Source organism: Polyodon spathula, chromosome 3 (assembly GCF_017654505.1).
Source record: "Polyodon spathula isolate WHYD16114869_AA chromosome 3, ASM1765450v1, whole genome shotgun sequence".
Taxonomy (NCBI): Eukaryota; Metazoa; Chordata; class Actinopteri; order Acipenseriformes; family Polyodontidae; genus Polyodon; species Polyodon spathula.
The window spans coordinates 5,693,262-5,699,435 of NC_054536.1; positions in this window are offsets into that span (position 1 = coordinate 5,693,262).

A 6,174-nucleotide genomic window follows, 5' to 3' on the forward strand; every position below is an offset into this window, starting at 1 on the left:
GGGGGCGGGGCAAAATTAGAGCTTTTTTTTAAAGCTCTCTGCAAAAGCACACGATAGCTGGATTAGCGCTTGTACGAAGGCGGGGCAAGAGAAGTAAAGCCAAAAATATCGACATTAACCGGATCACTTTGAAAAGAATCATAAAATCGCTGCGCGCGTGCTGGGGAATCGAACTGTGATTGGACAAAAACAGCAACGGACTCTGCGCGCTCTGCTCTGTGTGTGGAGTTTTTTTTAGCTTTGATGAAGTGCTTGCAGTACGATCGGATGTTGGGAAGTATCCTTTTTAATATTTTAAGGAAAAGGGGAGGGAGACTTGTGGAAGATAAATTAAGAAGCTCAAAAAAAGGATTGTTGGAGTATTTTGTTATGTAGAATGTTTTCATGAATTTTTGTTTTTAATGAACTCAGAATTACCAAGGTGACTCGCAATGTAATAATATATACTCTGCCAATAAATTATATTCAGAGATACCAATTGTTACCATAGATTTATTTTTACTGTACACAGCACACAGACAGGGAGAATGACACACACACACTATTGTGATAGAAATACTAGCCTGGGTGCGGACTTGACAAAAACATATTTCTGTATGATACATAGCTCTATTAATGTAATGTATATGATACACTCTAATATTCATGTAATTACGGTAAACCTTTAATAATCAAAACGTCTCCAAATGTATTACAGGCTCAAGTACATTAATACATCCATCGTGCTTTTCTTTTAAACTTGCAATCAAGGGTCATTCCACATTTTTGGGAAAACCATAGCTTTATTTATAATGCTGCAGGCAAATAGATTTCAGGAGGGCTTATCAACATCAAATAAAATGTTTAGCAAGAATGCACGCTTCAACAAATGTGTTTCTACAGTGCTTGACAAGTGTTTAGAGAATACAGGATAAAGAAGTAAAGGGGGAGGCTTGTTAAAGGTACAGTATTATAATCGTGTTGACCTTAGTTATTTCATATGAAACTAATGCAATAATACCATGAATATAGGTCCCTGTTTCATCTCCAATGCAGTAATACAGTATTATCACGTGATACCTGTCATTTAAAAAAGTAATTTTCAAACTCTGCTGGGACACTCCAACAATGCAGGTTTCCAAGACAACACCACAAGTTTATTATTGTTCTAATAGCATTCGTAAATCATATGTGTTTTTCATAATACTTTATTTTCAAGCAATACAGATAATGTGCTGCTCCTAACCTGTATGAAATCATATGCATAGACTTGCAAAAAGCCTTTGACAAAGTGCCGCATGAAACACTAGCCCCAAGCTGCAATCTGTGTGAATACAGGGAAGTTAGTGGATACATAGCTGGTTAAAACATAGGAATCAGAGATTACGGTAAGAGGTAAGACCCTCTAGCTGGGGTCGTGTACTCAGTGGGGTGTGTCCTTGGACCCCTGTTGTTTCATAACTACATCAACGACTTTGATCAGGGGATAATTAGCGAACTTGTCAAATTTGCTGATGACACAAAGCTTGGGGGAGCAGCTGACACGTTTCCAGCCACCCAGGAAATCCATTGGAAAGACTTAGAGTGCATACAGTTTCAACACATGTTAACTGTTACATACTCACAAGTCTATACAATTAAAAAAGGAGTTGATATAGCTAACCATAACTAATACTTGAAGCGCCGCACAGAAACCACGACCAGACAGAAATTCACTGGAGATAGACGTAGTACAGAGAGAAGGAAACACGTTTTCACACGTGTGTGGAGAGGGTATGGAATGGGTCACCTAGTTATGCTTTTGAAGCAGCATCACTTGGATCCTTTAAGACCAAACTTGAAAGTTTTGAGATCAATCAACTACTAGGAACCAGGTGAGTTTAGATGGACCTCCTGTTATGTTCTTACACCTAGATATCATGACAAATAGCAGTCATGATAGCAACGTTTTCACTGAAGATGACATATACCGTTTCATTCATCCAGAGTGGGCAGGGACGGGTTTAAAGTGATTTGTCGTTACTTCACACATCTTGCCTTAGATGGTTAAAATTACTTGATTCCAGTCCACTTGAGGTTGTATGGGATCCACAGCTCCATACAAGGCGACCCTGACAAAGAACATTGCATTCTCAGTTTGAGGTCAAGAGACATGTCCAAGCTGTTACTTGGAGGAGCAGCTGTTCTTTGTCACAGGGTGGGTGAATTTGCTTTTTGGCAGTACATTTGTAGATAACAACCCCAATCCTATTAGATGACAACCACAGTCATAGTCTCGTGATGATGACACTATGTAACACAATTTTTGTTCCTGGGTAGTAAGTGTTATTTCCTAATTGCTTATGCCTCAAAAGTATAGAAAATGGCTATTATTTCCCCACAAACTTTGCTTTTGTGACCAGGACAGTGATATTTCAAAATATCACTATTTCCAATGGGAAAACGGGCAAATGAGTGTCTTTTCGTTCACATAAAGTCAGAAAAAAACAACATATGAATCCAAATTAACATGTATTTATACTAAATTAATACAAAAATGACTACAAAAGATTTATAAGTGAGTAGTTTTTCGAGATTTACGATTATACTGTAAATTTACAGTATAATCGTAAATCTCGAAAAACTACTCACTTCTAAATATTGTGATCGTTTCCAAAACAAGGATGAAAAGTACACAATGGCAGTACAGTATCATATGGAACCAATATATACATGCACCTCCAAAATTATTGGTACCCTTGATAAAGATGAGCAAAAAAGACTGTATAAAATAAACAACACAGGTAATGAGCTATACTGTAATTTTCCAACATGTGGAATATATTGTACTCCATTAATGATTCAAGGGAATCAACCAAAATTACACATTTCTCAAATTACAAATTTATTTCCAAAAAACTTAAGTGTCACAATTATTGGCACCCTTGTTTTCAGTACTTTGTGCACCCTCCCGTTGTAAGGATAACATCACTGAGCCTTTTAATATAATTTTTTATGAGATTGGAGAACACATTGGAAGGGATCTTAGACCATTCCTCCATACAGAATCTTTCCAGATCCTTGATATCCTTTGGTCTGCGCTTATGGACTGCCCTCTTCAATTCAAACCACAGGTTTTCAATGGGATTCAAGTCTGGAGACTGGGATGGCCATTGCAAAATGTTGATTTTGTGGTCAATTAACCATTTCTTTATGGATTTTGATGTGTGCTTGGGGTCATTGTTTTGCTGGAAGATTCACTTGCGGCCAAGTTTCAGCCTCCTGGCTGAGGCAACCAGGTTTTTGGCTAAAATGTCCTGGTACTTGGTAGAGTTCATGATGCCATTGACCTTAACAAGGGCCCCAGGACCAGTGGAAGCAAAACAGCTCCATAACATCAAAGATCCACCACCATATTTTATAGTAGGTATGAGGTTCTTTTCTGCATACACATCCTTCTTTCGACGCCAAACCCACCCCTGGTGTGCATGGCCAAACAGCAATATTTTCATCTCATCTGACCATAGCACCCAGTTCCAATCCAAGTGCCAGTGCTGTTTAGCAAACTCCATGCGCTTACATTTGTTGGTTGCTCTCAATAAAGGCTTTTTTTCTGGCAACCCTTCCAAATAGGCTATTGACATGGAGGTGGTGTCTAATTGTAGATTTGGAGACTTGGTGACCCCAAGATGCAAGCAAGTTCCGTAATTCTCCAACTGTGGCCCTTGGATTCTTTTTTGCCTCCCGAACTATCTTCCTCTCTGTGCGTGGGGGCAAGATGCACATGTGTCCTCTACCAGGCAGATTTACCACTGTTCCACTGGTTTTGAACTTCTTAATTATTGCCCATAGTGATGGATGACAAATGGATTTTACATTCGTGTTACCTCATTTTTATACCCCAGTGAAACAGGAAGCCATGGAAGGCCACAATACAGTTTCGTAAGACTGAGATGTACTTAAAAAAGTAGAATTCTAATGCAGATTTAATTTTGTTTGATTTTATTTAAAAGAATCTTTAGAGGTACCAATAATTTTGACACCTATCTTTTTGAGAAAAAAAAAAATTACTTGTTAAAAATAAACGTTTTCTCTGAGCAATTGTATTAGTATAAAAGAATATAGTTTTCCCATATTTTTGAGGATAAAATATAGCTCATTACCTGTGTTGTTTATTTTATACAGCCTTTTTTTTTACTCATCTTTATCAAGGGTGCCAATAATTTTGGAGGTGCCTGTGATGCTGCGTATACTACCCTGGCTTAGAAACCTTACCTGTCCAGACGGCTGACAGCTGCTGAGGAAGCATTCAACACCACGCTTGGGCAAATATGGGTAGTGGGCGCTTGAAAGGGAGGTGGCAGATACTGATGAAACGGACTTAGGTGCAGCATTAGTTCGTTCCCAAAATTGGCACTGCCTGCTGTGACACAGACGAGGAAAGTTACCAGTGTTGCCAAGTCTCACAAGAAAAAAAAAAGCAACACTGTCTTTCAAAACAAAAAAACCCATGTTAGAGTATGGGTGTTTATGCAAGTTCCAACTAGCGACTCTCAAAAACAAGCCCAATTCTTATAAACGGACTTGGCAACTGTGGTTCCCTCAGCTGTCAGTTTCAATTGGACAGGAGCTTTCTGAGGAGTCTCGTGCTGTCAGGCATTCTCTCCTTTCCTTTAAGTTGTGTTGGATTTACTGTTGTCAAATATTAATGATGCAAACAAATAAAACACAGTCAATATGTTCATTTGTAATTTTATTTGGTCAGTTCTGAGAGGGCAACAACAATTTGTTGGATGTTGTTCCGCTGTTTTTGGGCGATTGAGCTGGCTCATGACATCCAGTTCACCAACTATATTTACTAAAGTGGAGGGCAGACACGCATTGTCTTTGGATATAGCTGGGATCAAAAAAAGGATGGGAATTCAGTTAGTCATTTAAGCAGCAAGGGTATTCTCATACACCTGCATTAATACTATAACACGGGCATACACAGTTCATGGTAAGTGGTTTTATACAGAACTGTAAGCCCACAAAAGATATAGAACATGACAGTACGGATCAGCAAAACACAATAATAAAAAAAAGGTGAACTACACTGCTAACTATAAACTCACCACTAGCTCACTATGTTCTGCCATCTTGGAATCCATAGTAACAACTGACCTGCTCCCTTGCAATATTTATGTTTAAGGATAAACACCCTCATTAACATTTACACGTGAAATGCGTCGTTCCATGCGAAGCTGGGCCCGGATTTCCCCAGTGTTTCGTGTTTACACGAGTAAATGAGATTTACCCTATCCCTCTCTTTGGCCGTTTTTTTTCGGTCACAAATCTGATTTACCCCAGTAATTCTCCCAAACGTGCAGGCGCATCGCCATTTCACGTGTAAATTGACCCACATGGAAACCCCATGAATTTTAATCGGTTGTCACCAGGGTTTCATACTGAATGAATAGAGGATTTCTAAGGAAGTTTACACTTTTAACAACACCCCTTCAGTTCGGAGGTCCCGTTTTTTTTTTTTTTTTGTTCCTCAGAGGTGGTAACCTTGTCAATTACCCAGGCATCAATGCGCTATTTTTTCATTTACCATGTGTATATGTAGGCCGGTGAGTGAATTTGCTCATATGAGCAGGTTATAAGAATAACACACCGCCTACAGCGTTTAAATATAATAATAATAATAATACATTTTAAAGTTCTTTGTAAAGTGCAGATCATGATGATATAATGTTAAAATGCAAAAAGCGGTATGTAAAATACCATACCTTTATTTTAAAAACAATCACATTTACACAAGTCATTTCTTTGTCAGTTTGGTTACTTATTTTGTTCGATTTCACATTAGTACGGTATTACTTTCTTAACAGGGTCTGTGGGGTAATTTGTAACGCTTCATAAATTATTTTAAAATAAACTTTCTTGTGTTTGTAAATGTATTTATTTTCTTGCGGTTAAAACAATTTTTAAAGTTTTTTTATTTTTTTATTTAGATTCATAATACTACGCACCTCTAAATCTCAGCGTACATAAGCGAGTTATTTTTAAAGTTTGTGAAGTTAGACCATGTTGGGCACCCATACTTTCGGTCACTCCATTTGTAGTCGATATAAGGGGATGCGGTACTTGCTGTCTCTTCTATTCAGTGTTTTAGATTGTCCATATTTTGATTAAACGGTATGTGTAACAAAAAAATTACATTAAACAATCTAT